Below are 18992 nucleotides of genomic sequence, written 5' to 3'. Positions count from 1 at the left end.
CAAGTATCTTTATTTTGATTTTTTTTTTTTTTTTACATTTTCTTTTTTTACATGGCAATTAGGTTAATTTTATTCTTGGTAAAACTTTAACCTACTTTCTTTATTTTATACTTGTTTTATATTATTTCAGTAAAGACTTTTGATTCAACATAATGAAATAAAACGAAATCAGACTCAAGTTTCTTTTACTTGTTCTACAGAAAATATATTTACCTAAAGATAAACACTGCTCTATAATCTTATAGATTAAATGAGAACAATATATTTTTTCTTTTCTCTATTTATATATACATGTATATTTTTTTTACTTTATCAAAATTTTTTGTGCACTATAAATATACCTACTTTCTATGCTCAGTTATCGACATAATTTATTATTTTACTTTTATGTTAACATTTTAAATTTACACAATTAGTATAGTTATTGATATTAGAGAATTTCTTATTAAACACATCATTGAAGATTGTTTTTTAAATTTATAATATTTCAGACCAAAGCTTAATGTTTTAAAGAACAAAAAATTTAGATATTTCATCCTGTACCTATGCGTTTGAAAATAAAGTTGAGTATTTTTAGTTGTCCTATCATTAGGTTGTGACTTATCTTGTTTCAGAAAATTAAGAATGACTGTCTTAAAGTGATAAAATAAATTAATAATTTAAATTGAAAAGAACTTATATATAATTTTTTAAATTAAGAAATATTTGTAAATAATATAATTATTATTCTTTCTTTTTTTCTTTTTTTTTTGTGGAAAAAATAAGAGTTTTTGTTGCTTCATTAATCGATTGATAGTTCCTAAGAATGAGTGATCATATTTTAAAAGCTTGGGAACCACCGTTTTGAGATGATAAAAAGATTTAAATAATAATAATTAAAAACCTACAGGTTTGTTAAATTTAAAATGTGTCTAAATAATATAATTAATTATTTTTTAGTTACATTTTTAGCCTTTGTGTCCAAATTTCATTGTTTTATCTAGTATTGATAGTTCCTAGGCTCTGATAAAAAACCAATGTTTTGAAATTAGTTCAATAAAAATACATTTGTTGTGTTTAGAATATTTCTAAATGATACACTTACTTGCCTTTTTCTGGAAAAATTAGAGAGCCTTTGAATCCAAATTGCATCGCTTTATTAAACCATATATAGATCCCAAGAAATATAGAGTAATAGAATTCAAGAAGCTCATAAGCATTTTTCTTTAATTAATTTTTGTATCATTATTTCCTTAAAACTGATGTGTTTTTAAATTTTTCCTGAAAGTGAAAGACTTTAATGATTTTATTGAAGGAAAAAGAAAAATTCCAATCCCCCCCCCCAAAAAAAATGCTTTTTTAAATCAAAATAATACATTGCCATTAGCATTTTATTTGCATTCAGTAACATTTAGAAGAACCAAAATAAATGAAAGTAACATTACTCAAAATGAAATTTTCAAGCGAATGATTATTGTAACATTAACAAACATTGTATTTAAATTGCTTATTGCTAATTTTAGGCCTTTAATTCTTTTCTCCTTTTTTTGTTGTTTATATTGGTAGTGTAATAATTTTATATGATGGTTGTACGAGGACTTAACTAGTTTGCCCATACTTTATATGTGTTGCCCTAAATTGATCCTAGCCCGTATGTACCCTAAGTTGGTCCCGACTGGAGTTTACCCGTATGCCTTTGTTGTCAAAATTTTAGTTAAAGTGTTAAATTAATGCATATTTTTGTTCACTTAATTAACTTTTAAAGTTATACTGTATTTTTTTTCTTTACTTGTATTTTTTTTTTTTAATTAATCAACTTGCTACTCATGAAACTTAGTTTAAGTATTAAAACTTTCACAACAAATGATGTTTCCTATTTGTACTTAAATACAAATTAAGTATAAAATTGTTCATAAAGGTAACAGTCATACCTTTAGTTTTTTATTTGCCAATCTTCAGTTGCATGCAAAATAAGGAGTTTTTCAATTAAATGTTTAAATTATTCAGTTTTCTGTTATTTTATGACTGCAATATAATGATTAGTCTTTGATATGTGCAGATATTTTTTCCAAATAAAAACTCATGTTGAGAATTTAAAATTCTGTTTCATAGTGAGTCCTTGCATGCTTTTACTTTTTATTTTAACAAAAAAAGTATAACTCCTAAAATTAATTCACCTAATTATAGTGAAGAGTTTATTTAAAAATTATATAACAAAAAAGAAATTGATTTAAAAAAGTATAAAACATTTGTATACCTTGAAAGAAAACTAAAATTATTCTTAATATCATTATGCAGTGTAAGTTTTCATATGATTTTGTTTGTGTAATATTTATCTTGTAATCATTAAATAATGTTCCTATTTTGATTTTTCTTAGATTTTAAATATATAAATGAGCAAAAAGTTAGATTCATTTTCCAATACCCTTCTATATTTTAAAATTAAACAGCATTGGTTCCTGCATTGTATTAAAGTATTAAATAATTTGTGTTGTTAGTACCATAATTTTACATCATCTCTGTTTATTTTATACATTTGCTCTTATATAATAATGTGTCCAATTACTGCATTATGATTTCAATGTAGTTTTAAGCTTTATTTTTCTTTTAGTTGAAAATTTTAGTTTTTATTATTATCATTTATCTGAGATGTGCTATTTATTTTATACTTTCTTTTTCAGTGCTTACCCTGAAATCCAGATAATCCAAGCTTTGATTCTATTCCTCTTACAAATTTTAATCATTTAAGTGTTTAATTTAAAATAAAAATATCATGCTGATGTGAACCCAGCAATTAATATATCGTTCTTTGATGTAACTTAATCAAAACTTACTCAACTTGCTTTAACTTAAATTAGTAGAAAAATAAGCTGGTGTCTGAAATAATACATCATTTTTATAGTACAATGAAATAAAGTTTGGAAATGGTCTGGGCTTCCATTCATACAACTCAGTATTAAACTTATTTTCCCTCCGATTTTTTACCATTTTTAAATATTTCTCTGAAATGAGTAACTAAAATAGAGAATAAAAGTTGAAGCAAATTTGTTTTACAATTTTTTACTTTTTTCATGAAATATATTAAAAAGATTTCTAGCTTTGCTATTTGAAAAATTGAGGTTTAATGCTATAATTAAAATAAATGCACATTTCAAATATTATGCAAAATTTGCAAATTTTCTGAAAGAAATCTGTAATGGATAATGGTTTATTTAAACTTGTAATGGATAAAGAAATTATGTGTATAAAAGATTTAAGGTTTTTATGTAATTTTTCCAATTTGTTTGTCAAACCAAACAAAAAATAATAAAAAATAAAAAAAAAATTATGAATAGAGTTTTTGACAGTTTTCATTTTCTATAAATGTGTCTTAAAATCCTGTTTGAACTAGTTTTTCTATATTTTTAACTTATAAAATATAAGTTAATCTAATGAGAAGTGCAGTAGTAGTATTAATTAGAAAGGGAAAATACAATTTTAATTTTATAAATGTTTTTAAATGTTCTTTTTTTTTAAAAATAAAAAACTAATGATGCCCGTAAACTAAATTTATTTATGTTATTTTGTTTAACAATTATGAAATAGTCTGTTATTCTATTATGTATATTTTTTACTTGTTGAATCTAGATTTGTAGTCATTGTTGCTATATGAGGTTTCAATTTTTTATAGCATATTTAGCTTGGATCATCTGGATTTTATTGTAGTTTTATAGTAATTTTTTTTTTAAAAATTTTTCTGTGTTTTATTCCATTCCAAATAGAATATTCAAAACTTTAAAAAGAAAGAAGACAAGAATTTTGTCTTTCTCAATATTTTTGCTACTTGGTTTGGCTGTTATATGTGATGTATAATGTAGCTTACTTGTCATTATAACGCTGCTTAAAACAAAGAAACTGCTTTTTTTTTAAAAAAAATTTCAAAATTTTTTTTTTAAACTTGTGATACTTTTATTAATTTGAAAGAATCTCTTGATACTTATATGATTTAACTGAAAGTAATTATATAATCATGTATCAATTTTTTTTTTCATAACAAATAAATTTTAAAAAGTATTAATAAGTTATAAATAGCAATGAAATTTTATTTTTAAAATATGCAAGTACATATACATATATGCAAATTCAGCTTATTTTTGAAAATGCTCCGCATGATTCTGCATCAATATTAGGAGGTTGAATTAGTTTTATCTGAATTGGATCGGAGAAAGTTTGTTAAACTGTTTAGCAAAGTTTTATAAGAAAACTAAAAAAAAAAAGTTTATTTATATTTAATCATTTAAATAAAAAGTTTAAAAAATGATATTAATGATTAAATAAAAAAAAATATTGATCTCTAAGAGATTTGTTATAATTTATGTTATTAGGTATAAACAGGTTTTTTATTCAAAACTGATTCAACTTCTTAAGAAGTTTTGGAATTTTTTTTAATGTGTATTGGCACAGATGTTCCCTCATTTGTGGTATCTCTACAGCAAAAAATGCTTGTATTATGTACTATTAACTTACATAATATATTCATAATCATTAGATATAAATACTTGTAAAATAGAATACTTAATTAGCCTCTGAAAATTGAATTTAGGTATGTAGTTATAGTACCATAGATTGAGCTTACATATCAAAAGAATATATAAGATTTTTTTACCAGAGGGTTAAGTTCATTTACCTGGTTTAAAAAAAAGCATCATTTTTAAAAGTATGTTCTTATTAGTTCTGTTATTGCAGCAGCAGTCTAATTCATTCGTAAGTTTTGTTTGAATGTTTCGTTTGATGTTATAGTATCTTTTATGCTGTTAAGTGTAGAGCTTTCTTCTTACTAATGCATTTGATTTGATTTAATATGCATGACGTTTTTTAATAAAAGAAATAACATTTGACTAATGTTAAAATGTGTGTCATGTTTTTTTGTTTAAACACATTTTGTTATTTTTTGTTTATTAAATTTAATAACTAAACCTTATCTATATATATGTATATTGGGTGTCCCAAAGGTGACCAACAATTAGAAATGTCAATTAAAAATTGTATTGCTTGCTATCTTCTGTTTATGAAACAAAGAATTTATTCTTATCAAGTTTCAAAATTAGTCACAAAGTTTATTATTTGATGGTGTTGCTAACTGATAAAAACAAAAAAATTTTAAAAATAACCATAATTTGCAGCAGCAGTGTGATTCGATTTGATGACTAAATGCATTAATACTCATGCAAAATATTACAGTTGGAATAATCTGATTTGAAAATCAGCTGTGCCATCTGTTGATGGATTTTGTTACTGATTTTGAAAATTTGTTTAAATAAATTTGTTTCCTAAGCAGAATACAATAAACTGTATATTTAACTCCTTCCTTTTACATTTACTTGATTTTTCAAATTGTCGACCATTTTTGGGATAAATAGATAATTTTCACTCATATATTATATAAATAAAAATAACATGCATGCAGTGCACATTAGACTTTAAAAAAATCTGAAAATCAAAGTATGTTTTTTAAAACTTTTAAAAATTTAATACATTTATGTATATGTGTGAAAAAATAAGTATGAATGCATGAATCTATTTAAAATTTATACCTGCATATTAATTTTATGCATTATTAATTTTGTTTGAAAGAATTAATATTACAAAGTGCATGTTTCTAGTTGTTAATGTTTTAAATGTTCCTTTTGTAATCAAAACATTTAAAATGTAGCTTTTGTTGAATTGTGTGATTTGTAGTTAGAATTTATTTTCTTCGAGTATTTTATATTTCACTTGCCATTTTAATTGGTTTTCTAATCTTCACATTTGTGTAATATAGATTGAAAAGAAAAACTTTTATGAATGATTGTTATGTTTTTAGAATGAAATATAATTTTTAAAATTGTTTTAAGTGACAAGTTGATCACTTCAATAAATTCTATGCTATAAATCATAACAAATGTGCTGAATTTGAAAAATGAGTGATTTTAATCAAGAGTTGTGTCACTAACAATTTACTAATAATAAAATTGTCACATACATTGTGAGTTTATAGTTTTATTTCTTTAAATACATTCATGAAAAATCGTACGTGAAAACACGAGTCCCAAAAATGAAGGATAAAAACTAAAACATATTATATTATTCAGAAGAAAATATGGCCTTGCACTGTTTCTAGATGATTCTGGAATATTAATATCGCGATATCTTGCGCGAAAAATTTATTTATCGTGATATACTTTCTTAAAATTAACTATTCAACATTAAAAAAAACATTGTAAGTATTTCTTATTACCAAAATCAAAAAAAAAAAAATATCTTTAATATTTATCATAATTTTAAAAAATCAATGAGTAATTAAAAAAATAGAACAATCGATTTGCCGAGCAAGTTTATCTCGTCACCCATCGATATTATCGTTGTTGATAATTATCGCATTGAAAAATTATCGTTGATGATAAATATCGTTATCGTGGATAATTACCGTTTTCTCAATATATATCTTAAACTATGATATTTACCATATATCGGAAGAATATTTTTTTAAATAAAGTTATCGTGATGCTTAAAAAATATCGATTATTCATGATATCTGACGATGCGCTATTTTACATTTTGGAAGAAGGCTAGGAAATTACGATTTGGTTAGAAAATTTTACGCTTTATTCCACTCTTCAATATTGCCTGGTAAAAAATAAGATACAGCATGATATAGTCGATGCAGAAATTCAACAAAAATTATTTGTTTTGATAAACCTTTAAGCCACCAATATTCAAGTATTTCAACTTTTCAGTTAAGAGCTCCGCCCCTCTTTTTTTTAAAAAGCCGCTTTCTCTAAATCCGCTAACCTCCTAAACCCCCTTTTCACCAAGTTATAACTTGGCGGAAGAAAAAATGAGAAATATATTAGAATACTAATCTTATTTTTTCTTTGGGCAGGGATTCTCGTGTCTTTCTCGAATATGATGAGCCATTGTAAAATCAAGGTGCTTTGCATATCAAAAATATACTTAGAATGTAAATACTTTAAAATTATCCTCTCCAATCTCAGTTGCAACCGTAAATAAAATTTTAATGCATCTTACAATTAACATAATAATGGAAATTCAAGTCAAAAAAATTTAAATATTTTAGGGTAAATTTATTTATAATATTGAAAATATTAGTCAAGAATACACATTGAAATTAGAGTAGTAGTTAGTAGAAAATATTTGGCAGAAAGTTCAAATCTAAAAATTTTTTTTTTCAAGATAAGCTTTGCAAATGAATAAAAAAAGGAATGCTCGCAAATAAATATATGAATACATGCAATTTTTCAGAACAATAGATTGAAAAAACGATATTGTGCGAGCTTGAAGCCCGCCTAGCTTAAGATTGTTGGGTACCAGTTTATCTGGGAAGTAATAGCGGCTGGTGCGCAATACTAACCTCATTGCAACCATTATGCAGTTGGTCCTGGAACCTGATCCTCCGAGACCTTTATAGGATGCTGTGGGAATGCTTTACTAGACTTAGGATGATCGTAATATATGTAATGCAGTTTGCTGACGTTAAGTTTTGTAAAGATTGAGGTATTTTAGTAGATTGTTATTTTAAAGAAATTTATTTTTATCAAATATGTATTAAGCTTCTTTTTCAGGAAAGACTATAATAATTAATATTTTATATTGAATTACATAATTTATTTTTTCTTCTGAAAGTAGATAATTATGTGTGTAACTTTAATACACAATAAAACCTATCTCTAAGTTCATAGACTATTCAACATCATTGGCGAAATACTCTAAAATGATTTTTTTTTTTTTAAATGGAATAAACTTTTTTAAAACTAGTTTTAATATGTCCTTAAAATCATTAAAACTAATTAATTAGTAATATATGATGTAAACGAAAAGAATTTTTTTAATATGCTTTAAGCTTTTATCCAAAATCTCATTATTTAAGTTATTTTAAAAACACTTTTTTTTTATTTAAAAATATATGTTGAAATCTTAATATAGTAAACATTTTGTGCATTTCATATACCTTGCATTACATCATATTATCACTCAGTATTTTAAATTCTTTCGTACTTTCAATATAGATATTAATTTTCAATTTTCTGATAAGTCTTGCTCAATAAAAGGTAGCATTAGTCAAAAATACAGTAGATAAAACAAGTTTTATCTAACTTAAAAATCTCAGCTTATTCATTTGAATAACATCAATAATTCTGACGGATTTTGCAAGTTTATATTCAGTGACGTTAGATTTTTCTTTTATTTTCTTTGTTCTTTTCTTTATATTTTTTAACGTCAGATATAGTCTAGCATTGTTTGACTCATATTTGACTTGAGAACAGTATTGAAGTTTAACATTTAATTTGAATTTTCCTATTATAGCTTTCAATACGATTTAAAATAATAAGACTTCATTTATTTTACATTAACAGTATCTATATAGATCTTTTGTCTCCCTATGTCAAGGAAATGAAATAGATATATTGTTTTACGAATTATATATTCGAAGTTGAGGTATATTTTGAATATAAATGTCTTACCTAAAATATTATCTTTCTTATTCGAAGTTGAGGTATATTTGGAATATAAATGTCTTACCTAAAATATTATCTTTCTTTCAATTTTTGTTCACTAAATACAAATATTAAAATATTTCTTTTTTATACCTAATTTAAATTTTGATTTTTAACACACTCTTTGTAGAAAATCTGTTTACTCTGTACTTATAGGGGACAATAGCCTTAAAAATAAAATAAAAATAGCTGGGTGATATCATGCAGTAGCAACTACTGCATTTACTACTATCTGCTCAGTAATAAAACTATGAAGATAACGACAGAAGCTTCTTTACCTTACTTTCAGTTGTCAATTCTTGTTCTAAGAGAAGTCTTCGGGTGCATGTGATGTCTTTTTTATTAGCAGGTGTTATTTTTCCATGCGGGAACGTGGCTTCGTGACGTCAGCCGGCATAAACTATTCAGAATCACCTTATCGCAGATGTGTTTAAGCAGGAAGAAGAACAAGACTTAAATGAACATCTAAGTGATGGTGGATTAAGAACGTTACAAAATTATGAAGTAATGAATTGAATTCTACAAATCGGTACGTTACTCAACCTTTATATTTTTAGATTTAATTTAAATATTTTCAAAGATATTCACTTGAAACGTATATCATATGTTGTTTAATCTCGTGATATCTCAATATTAGATGTTAATAATAAAATTGGTAGACTCTGAATTTGGGGGTTCGTCACACAACGTCTTGGGACAGCCAGACCTGCCAACTTTTTCTTGTTTTGAGGATGAATATTCCAATAGATAGTGAAAAGATAATTGAAATACAACTGTAGTTTTTTTTTTTTTTTTTTTTTAAATATTTCCAATGCCCACTTGTGTTAACATTTCGTCAATTTAGACATTTACAGGGCAGATTTGTTGGCCACTCTTTTAGGGCCATCATATTAGGTGGGCCAACGTTGCTCCCTCAGCAAGGACAGATAGAACAGAGAATGAAAGAACATCCATGCTTTGCCTGGGATTCGAACCCAGAACCTCTCTGATTCAAGACCGGTTTTCTGACCCCTACACCTTTTGGTAAAATTGTATACATACAATTGTAGGCACCTTTCGGTTAGTCTTGCGAAAGCAAAAAATCGCTCAAAAATGTAGACCTCCGACAACTTTTTTTTTTTTTAAATTATATTTATTTCTTAAACTCAAAAAAATTAAATTAAACGAAATTAAATATAATTATATATTAAAAAATAAATAATTAGGTTTATTTCCTTGCATCCAGCTAACTGAAAAGGGTGTAAACATACTATCACTTAAATCACTAGCATTTATATATATTTAAAAAGTTGCATTACTACTTCTTATGTATATATTAAAACGAAAGTCTGTCTGTATGAATGATCACTAATAACTCGAGAACGGAGCACGAATTTGGATCGTGTTCTTTTTCGGGAGCAATATCGAGAATACGAAATTCCATTGTTGAAAACCAATGGTTGTTGAAAACCAAGATTTAACTTTTCCTAATATCTTTTGAATGGCTTCTCCGATTGGCATGGAGTTCTTTTTTTACTTCTTTTTTTTACAGATGACTAATATTTTTTGGATCATTTAGTGATATATTATATCTTTCTACATTGAGTTGTTCACATGGACTATTAAAAAAAATTGTTTTTTGTTGTTTCAGTGCTACGCTGTCATAGAAACAGCATAGTAACAAAATGTTTTAAAAAAAATGGAAGCAGACGAATATCGAGAAAAATTGAGATACCTAGTTCGCCTTAGCGTTTAGTTTAAATGCTAAATTAAAAACGCGTGTTGGAAAAAAAAGAAAAGGAAAAAAAAATAATAATAAACGCTGACTAACGTAAGTTATTAAAAATTCAAGAAGTGCTACATTTAACCGCCATACGCAATTATAAACATAAATATGCTTGTTCTTATTTGTCCACAGGCCATTACAATTTAAAGACGTTTAAAATTATTAAACTCTAATTTTAAAACCTTTTATTGCCACATATTAATAACGTTGGGCACCAACTGCGTCTAGATGCATTAAGCGCATATAAAAAAATTGTTTGAGTTAACATTTAAGGGTTTGATCATTTAAGTCAGAATCATAAGAAAAGAAAAATTTTCAACAGCAAAAAATATTTTGTCAAAAAATATATTATCAAAAAGTTGAATAAATTTGATTGGCAATCAAAAGTACATTTTAACTACCAAATAAACTTGTCATATGAATGTAAAGACTGATTTACTTGGCAATGCCGTCTCTCAATTCTTGTTTAACACCATTAAGTTAAATTATTTTTATAAAATTTATCTTTTACTTTAAAATGCATTGTTTACTGGCTTTGATCCGTGTATCCTTTAAGTTAAAGAAATTTATAACTTAAAAGTTTGTTTCGTTTTGACAAAATAACCTTTACAAATAAATTCCCTGGCTAGCAAAATTAATAATAGCAAATAAGTACAGAGTTTGATTTTGCAGAAGTTGCTAATTTTTTTAATTATCCATAAAATGCAATTGAGATAAATAGCATATTTTTTCAGAATTTCCTTTGGAATTTTCAATCTACTTTAATTGCCTCATCACCACCGGGAAACACGTGTCCGATCTAAAATGACCAATAAACCGCACATTACCTCTACAGTCAATTTTTGTTTTTTTTTCTAAATATTGCTATTTCTACTTTATTTAATTCAATAAAGCTCAAATTTTCCTTATTTTCGAAACGAAAAAATTTGTAGCAAAAAACTAAGTTAATACAAGCACAAATATTTATATGCATTTAATTTAATTCTTCTGTAGCTCTACAGCCTGTTGCAGGCCAAGATTGTCTCCAAAAGTTTCTTCCATTGGGAATTATCCGCTACCATAGTTCTTCTATGGTTGACCCCAACTTCATGTAACGATTTAATTTTGTTACCTTTTAAAATAATTGGTGTAGAGATAAATTTAGAAGAACTTGATTCGTTGTTAAGTTTCCTAAGTTCTCGTACAATAACACATTCAACCGAGTTTCCCGTTAAATATTAGTTCTCGGAAAATACCTTTCTCTATGCCTTTCTCTAAAAGAACTTTCTTAAGATATTTCAGTGTTTTGATATTTATTTCATAAGTAAGTAACTGCCCATTCTTTGTGATAGGTAGAACCTTCCTAAACCACGGCTTCGGTCGGGATTCGATTCCTTCTACTAAAAACTCGGTATTCTGATTGATTTGCACTTTCTCTGATTGTGTTGCTAGTAGTTGAGATTCCACTCTGATTTCAAAGCTGTTAAAAAAAAAACCACTGTCTAAGAACCGGGAAGTAATTTACAGAGTGCTAGCTTTTATTCTTTGTAATTAAAATTGGGGTCAAATTTTCTACCTTTGTCTCCTTAGTAACTATGCAGCAACGTTACTCTTTTTATTCACACGGCAGTTAAGAAGTATAACTCAAAACTGCATATTATTCTAATATTATCATTATAATATTAACGTACTGACGTGGGGAAAAAGCGAGATTTGTGGATACCATGGTAATGGAGTGGGGAAATCGCGTACCTTGATACACATATTCTATTTAAAAAAGACTGCAATATCTATAAAATTACCGAGTCAAAACCTGTGAATATCTTTCTTTATTTTAAGGAAACTTTCTGTTTTTAGCTCTCTTTAATTTTACCCGATATTCATGATACGTGATTTCCAACAAATTCTCACATAAAAGTTTTTACAATGCAAAGCTTCTTAAGACCTCAAAATCTTATATAAAATGTCATTGTGCAATATCTGGTAACCTGTTGCAGTCTTTTGTGTGGGAATACCTTTCAAATATATAAAAATGATATATCATTTTTAAGATACACCTGCAGCAGTTGTAAAAGTAAAGATTTATCATAAAACCTTTAGTTCAATAATCTAGTAAATAAATATAAGCTGCAGCTGTTAAAATGCGAGAAGAATTGATTGGAATATTCCTTCAATGATGCATAAATTCGACATTCGTATGTATTAGTCACACAAAGTCGTTTCAGTCAGTCATAGGTTTGAGAAAACAATTTACAGAAGGAAAAAGCTAGATATTTTATCAAATTACAGAGCAAGTTCGAGTTTCTGTAATTATCTGTTAAAATACATAACATATCAGTAGTACCCTAAAGGATATTGTAGAACTTAACTGACCAAGTTATCATAATTTTTTCCTCTTACTTTAATTTCAAGTAGCAATAACATTTGATAGGAGATAATACTTTAAGAAATCATGAACTATTTTTAAAACGTTCGTGTTTAGAATGTAATTTTATACTAGAACGAGAATATTAGTAAAAAGGATTTATAACAGCGTTCACCAATTTCAAATTGTTGAGAATATGTTTAGTTGAACATAATTTTGTTCATGCAAATAAAAAGTAAATATTGTTAGAGGATCTTTCTTTGCACTAATTTTCTATATAGATGTAAAACAAGGATTTATAATTAAAATACTAGTACGTTGAATCTAAATGCTAATCTAGGCAACAGGAGGTTCTACTATACTCTAAAAAAAAGAATGAAACAGAAAAATGTTAATAATCTAAAAATAATAAGCTATTGCTTTTGATAAAACGTTAAACTATTGGGGGAAAAAATAAAATTGTTATAACAAGGACAGTATAACAAATTTCACACAATCAGTTTTTAAAAAAAGCTCTTTGTTCAAATAAGTACTACTTTTTATAAAAGTCTTGACACGATATTTCTTTTAAATTATATTATAAAAATATAATTAAAATTATACTATTATATTATAACAGTATAATTTAATTAATGTATAATTTAATTAATTATAACAGTATGAATTAATTTCATTTCATTTCATGACCGGCGACTAACAGTTGACCTAATAATCAACTCCGATTCCGTCTACGACTGCCGAAGTTCAACTCCGAAGCCTTGTAATTTTGAACCCAATGCAGAAGACAAGGTAACTCCTGGATCAAGTATTGGGAGAAATTTGCTTTTGTGGTTGTGAAGAAAGAATTCTTCCAAAGGGTCAATTTATGTTGAGATATGGAAATCTCAGGTTGTTGGGAGTAGTTGGAGATATTGACAAATTGTAGATGGTGATGAAAACAGAAGAAGATGAAAATAATAGTTGAGCCGGATTAGAATTAATAAAAAAGGCTTTTATTTAGTAGTATATTTGCAGAGCTCGAGTTACAAAATATAAAAATATATTATCCATAAGAATTTCAGTTGAATCATTTTTGTATAATAATATTAATAAGGACAGGCCATGGGAGACGAATCCCCCACAACCTGCCTAGTCAAAAGCCAAATTAAAAAGTACATGTAATTTGTTCCGATCGGACACAGGAGAAGCATGGGATGGAGATCCAAAATTGGCGATTTATTAAAATATAGCATAGCCAAAACAAAGCCAACCAGCATATCAATATTGGGTTAAAATAATACCTTGGCGATCACGAGTCGCCAACAAATTTATGAGAATTATTACAACCATGCAACCGAAACATTTAGCCGTTGGAAAATTAGAATAAAAAGTTATAAATAGATTTTTGTTTTCGATTAAAGGCGACAGTGAATATATAAGTCTGCATTAGAAATGAAATAAAAAAAGTATCCGTTACATTGATCTGGAAGAGAAGAAATAAATATTTTATGTTTGTTTTAAAAAGATTAAGTTTGTGATTTATTTTAAATGTAATTCTATTAATAAAAAATCAGCTTAAGTAATGAAAGATATTTTAAAAGATAGAAAATAAATATGTGTATGCCAATTCTGGCATCACATATATCCCCGCTGAACACAGAAAAAAAATATGTATATATATAGATATTTTTTTTTTTATTTTTTATTATTGGATCTCCCCCATGTTACAAAAAAATTTTATGCATTAAAACATAATATATCCATGGAACTTATAATATACACTTATGTATAGTTAAATATCAAAGCAAAACTATAAAAAAATTTATGACATCAAGTTGTACTTCAAATATATCTTTTCAATACTCATGTTATTAAATCTTATGTTGATGTGAAATTAGCTGAGCATTGTCATCACCTGGACAGGATATTCTAATTTCTCTCGAATTTGAGAAAACTTAATCATAACAAATAGTATAATTTGCAAAATCATTTCATTTTACCATACAGTTTCCTTATTATCTATACTTTTTTTTTTACATTGATATACATATACAATCCAAAATATTTAAACATATAAGTGCAATTTATCTTATCATATTCTATATTTCTTATTATAAGTTAATAAAATGTTTATTACTATGAAATATTCAAATAATTATAAGTGTCAATAAAAATTCTTTAGTTTATTGTTATTATTAAAAAAAAACCTACTGAGCAGAGCATATCATTCAAAAAAATGAGCTTTTATTTTAGCTCTAAACAAACAGTTGATCAGACTGTTACATTATTTACCTAGGTTTAGTCATCCCTTTTTCATAAGGGGCAAAATTATCATCTCTTATATTTCAAGAGGCAAAATTTTCATCTCTTATATTTCAAGAGGTAAAATCATCTCTTTTATTTCAGAGGCAAAATTATCTAAAAAAGCAGCATGTAAATCTATATTTTTATTTAACATTTTTTTTTTTTTTTTTTAAAACCTTTGAACTAACTAATATGATCTAGAAAGCATGTGATCAGGATTCCAACCTGAATTTTTGTGACACAATGTATTAACAATTATACTATCACAGCTATCTAGTATTAAATTCAAGGTAAAATAATTTTATAGTTTTTTTTTTTTTTTTTAACCCTATCAACTTTTGAATTAATGTTATAGCAAGCCTATGATCAGGATTCTAACCTGAATTTTTGCATACATGATGCATTGTATTATCATTTATACTATCATGGCTGTATATTATATTCAAGAAGATAAAAGTTTTTTTTTTTTTTTATTTTATTTTTCACTGCATCTATAAAAATTCACTTCATTTTAATGAAGGAAAATATTGTCATATTATATATAAATGCTCAATTATTTTCATTTTGAATTTATTTTTAGCTCAGTTAGACACTTATTCAATAAAAATGAAAATGCTTACAAGATATTCAGTAGTTGCATTGTTCAAATCAATAGAATATCTTTTTTTTTTTTTTTAATATATATATATATAATAAAGTTTCACAATTTATTTATGTTTTGATTAAACAAAATATTCATGAGTAACTGTTTGGATTAACCCTATTGAATATGCACTTGCATTGAAAAAAATAGCTTACTTATGTAAGTGAAAAACTATTTGTGCTAAATATAATAGCTATTGTAAAATTAAAAAAAAATATTAGATGAATTATTTATTACTATGTTCATTTTATTCTAAAAATATCTCTATGTCACTTAATGAGTTTTAATTACCTGGCACCTAAGTAAAGAAAATCACCATAAATCATTCTGCACAGATGCCTCCATGCAAAACAACAGCAACAATGAGACAGTTAATGAAATTTTTAATTAAAGAAAAAAAATAGAGGCTGAAATCTTTAATTTTCAAACACTCATACCAACCTAATTTATAAAGGACTGGAATATCAGTTTAATATGGTTTCATAAGATAACAAAAGTGTGTAATTGTGTGTTTATTATTTTACTTCTTAAAATAAATCTGGGTGAAATTATGTTACACTACTATAAGTACTGATTAAGAATCACTTTGGGATAGCTTAATCCTTATAATACATTTTAATAACATGTTATTCCCTATTGTGTTTTCTTGTAGATGTCAATATTCCCTATTAAGTATTGTTATCTTATTTGAAAATTTCAACATTTCAAAAAAATAGATAGTTAATTATTGATATTTATGAGCACTTCAAAATAACTTAATTAGCTTGAAGCTAATTTAAATTGCAAAATTTAAGTGTGCATAAGGGTTTATAAAATATATCATTATTATTATCAGTATTATTTAAGATACATTTCTGGTTTAGTTTAATAACATTTGTAAATCAACAACAATAATTATAAAAATTCACTTGAAATATATATATATATATAGTATATCAATTTATGGGAAACAGTATAAAATCAATTTATTTTTATTGTAATATTGCAATTCTTGATAATGATCAACCCAAAATATAAACGGTAACATAAATCATGTTAAAATGACCAATTAAATCATTCAAAATTTTAAATTCCTTTTTATGAACCAATATATGATATGAATATTTTAGTTCCGTTGTTCTTAATTAGGTTGCAGAAATTAATCTTTGAAAATAAATTTATACATAAGTAGAATGTCAAACACCTCACGATCTGTAAATACAAGATATTAAAAGAAACTTCACATGCAAATCACACCTAACCAACACTATAATCATTTCTTGTTTTGCTTTGAAGAAATTGTCTGTTATATGAATACAAGAGTTGAAGAAATTTTTCAAATTAACAAAGTTTGCTTACTGGTAAAATCAGGTGCAAAAACACTAAAGCTCCCATAACACCACAAAAACAGAACGCAAGAAAGTCTGAAAACATTCCTTGTAATTTACCAAAAATAAATTTCTTGAATACCAAAGTATATTTACATCGTTCAGTTCAGACATTAAAATAGTTTAATTCACGAGTTATAGGCAATTTAAAATCATAACTCAAATATCATTTTATAGAATAATCAATGTGGATAATAAAAAGCTCTTAAATGTTATTGCTAAGAATAAATAAAAATTCTTTAAAATCACTGAAAACATCGTTAATGTTCATTAATAAAATACGTAACATTCGATTTTTTTTTTATAGAAAATAAAATATGGAAAAATTGATTTGACTTATCATTTCTTTTGTATATTAATTAATTACAAATCCTTATCACTGAAATAAAAACATAAACTAAATTATTCAAATCCTGTGAAAATATATTCGTTTCAGAATTCAAGTTAGTTCCAACAATAATTCAATTTTCAATAAATTCTTCACCTGTATAAACATCACCAAAAGGCTAATAATAAAATCAAATATGCCGCTTAACTGGATAAATTACAAAATTTCAGGTTGTAAAAAAATAAAATTAAACTTTTCTATTATATTTTTAACTTTTAAAAAAAAATTTTTTAAGTCAAATGCTCTATCAATTTGTCATACAAAAATTTTAAATTCAATTAAATGTTGTAAACATAAAATATAAATAATTGAAAGGATACGTAACGGATGACTGTTCGATGATGAAAACGAAATCAAAAGCAAGACGAGAGTTGAAGGAAACACAAATTTAGTTTCTTCTTTATGATGAATCATAAATTAATAGATATTTCTTTCGAGTAGCGTAGGAGGGGATAATGTCGAACATCTAAAGAAACCATTCCAGGGTCAAGTTTCATTCAATTCCAAATCCATTCGCAGCATTGCAAATTCTCCGCTAAGCATCAGCTCCAGTATGAAGTAGTGGTTTGAAGTAGCCGTGAAGATAAAAATTATGGATTTGAAGATCAGTAGATGCTTTTAAAGACTTGCGTTGATAACCCAATTCGCTCCTTGTAACTAGGCACCAATTTTTGTGAAGAAAGAATTCTTCCAAAGGGTCAATTTATGTTGAGATATGGAAATCTCAGGTTGTTGGGAGTAGTTGGAGATATTGACAAATTGTAGATGGTGATGAAAACAGAAGAAGATGAAAATAATAGTTGAGCCGGATTAGAATTAATAAAAAAGGCTTTTATTTAGTAGTATATTTGCAGAGCTCGAGTTACAAAATATAAAAATATATTATCCATAAGAATTTCAGTTGAATCATTTTTGTATAATAATATTAATAAGGACAGGCCATGGGAGACGAATCCCCCACAACCTGCCTAGTCAAAAGCCAAATTAAAAAGTACATGTAATTTGTTCCGATCGGACACAGGAGAAGCATGGGATGGAGATCCAAAATTGGCGATTTATTAAAATATAGCATAGCCAAAACAAAGCCAACCAGCATATCAATATTGGGTTAAAATAATACCTTGGCGATCACGAGTCGCCAACAAATTTATGAGAATTATTACAACCATGCAACCGAAACATTTAGCCGTTGGAAAATTAGAATAAAAAGTTATAAATAGATTTTTGTTTTCGATTAAAGGCGACAGTGAATATATAAGTCTGCATTAGAAATGAAATAAAAAAAGTATCCGTTACATTGATCTGGAAGAGAAGAAATAAATATTTTATGTTTGTTTTAAAAAGATTAAGTTTGTGATTTATTTTAAATGTAATTCTATTAATAAAAAATCAGCTTAAGTAATGAAAGATATTTTAAAAGATAGAAAATAAATATGTGTATGCCAATTCTGGCATCACAGTGGTGAACCTTTTAAAGGAAATAACCAGTATTTGCGTTACATTGTGAGGAAAACCACGAAATCCTCCCACAGTTAGTCCGACGGTAAAGGGACTCTAACCCATGATCCGTCTACCCCTGAGGATATTTTACGTCAGCACGGTGATCGGTGCGAGCTGGATGCGTGTATACATGTATAAAACGAAAATACATGTATAAAAAGAAAATACAAAAAATTTACTACTGAATCC

The 18992-nt window shown here is 26.2% G+C and overlaps 1 protein-coding gene across 1 annotated transcript in view; it reads left to right on the top strand.

The window, feature by feature from the left end:
• Window positions 1–8784: 8784 nt before the first annotated feature.
• Window positions 8785–18992, top strand: part of LOC107446094 (uncharacterized) — a 30321-nt gene continuing 20113 nt past the window's right edge. Inside the window, exon 1 of the mRNA XM_043051740.3 lies at window positions 8785–9042. The gene's annotated coding sequence lies outside the window, so the exon portion shown is untranslated. The remainder of the gene's footprint in view (window positions 9043–18992) is intronic.

This window comes from Parasteatoda tepidariorum, chromosome 3, assembly GCF_982258835.1.
Source record: "Parasteatoda tepidariorum strain Cologne lab strain chromosome 3, Ptep-v5.0, whole genome shotgun sequence".
Lineage (NCBI taxonomy): Eukaryota > Metazoa > Arthropoda > Arachnida > Araneae > Theridiidae > Parasteatoda > Parasteatoda tepidariorum.
Note: the sequence above shows the minus strand (reverse complement) of the source record. Positions and strands in the feature narration are given on the sequence as shown.